This window comes from Penaeus monodon, chromosome 33 (genome assembly GCF_015228065.2).
Source record: "Penaeus monodon isolate SGIC_2016 chromosome 33, NSTDA_Pmon_1, whole genome shotgun sequence".
Classification (NCBI taxonomy): domain Eukaryota; kingdom Metazoa; phylum Arthropoda; class Malacostraca; order Decapoda; family Penaeidae; genus Penaeus; species Penaeus monodon.
In genome coordinates, this window is record NC_051418.1 from 11,241,785 (window position 1) to 11,242,984 (window position 1,200).

Consider the following 1,200-nt stretch of genomic DNA (forward strand, 5'->3'; position numbering starts at 1 on the left):
TACTGTTTGCATTACTTTCCTGCAAAGAACTATCAATGACCGTGGGCGGTCCTTCGGTGGATCCACCACTCGTTTGGAGGTTCCAAAATTTCTGCACGGCATCTACTAACTGCGGAAGCGGACCCTCGTCATGCAACACGATTGCTTCCCGTAACCAAATTGGGAGTCCCTGCCAAAAGATTCGGCACATGACTTCGTCTGGAGCACCCATCGCCCGGGGACAATCCCTTACTCCTCGATGCACGATCGTTTCAATAATTACAAAGAAATCAGCGGGTGCCTGACCTGGAGCTAACCTGTAATTATTAAGATGCCTGAAGAAATCTGTAGAGGAACATGTGCCTCTAAATTTAGTCCTTAATTTACCCTTAAAATCTTTCCATGAATTTATCCCGTCGAAAATTGGCGAATTTACCATGAGATCTGCTGTACCTCGGCATGAATTTCTCGCAGCGCGAATAAGTGCGACATCATTCTGTGGGTGAATGGCATTCTCGACGTGCCGTATCCAAGACTCTACCTCTTGGTTTCGTTTCAGTTGTCGTAATGCGGGAATCTCGGCTCTAAAAGGCGGCACCGACTCTTTATGTGAAATAAACTCAACATGGGGTCCTGCAAATTGAGCTCCCTCTGACCTACTCTACGTGCTAAACTAGTACACAGCTCCTGTACCACAACAAATCGTTCAGCCAACTGCTGGTACCCGCTATGAAAGTTCCTCGTACATTGAAAGATCCAGTGGTTCGCGCGGCAGAGGATCTCTTGCGGCCGCGCTCGTTTCGCGACTAACTCCTGGCAAATCGCTGCCACTCGAAGTATCATGAGCTACCGACGGTCCAGCTCCTGACTCGGTATCCATGTTGCGACGTGTTCTCTTCCCCATAATCATGTTAAGAAAATGCAGTAAGCCACTCGTTACTAAAATAATTATAACCGTGACCTATAAACATAAAGTTGCCCCTCTGAACTGGCGAGGCAAAGGCAAACTAAACACTGATTTCGCGAGTCTTGTCTGCCCCTGAATGTATAATAAACGTTAAGATTTAAGCACTTTAAAGTTACAAGAAGGAACACTATAACAAAACATTACGTTACGTAAAAGATTATTACTAATTACCTCGGTGGTAAACAAATTAGCGCAAACACTGTTGGTAAACAAAACAACCAAACAGCCGCTAGCCGCTAAAGATGGGGTTACGT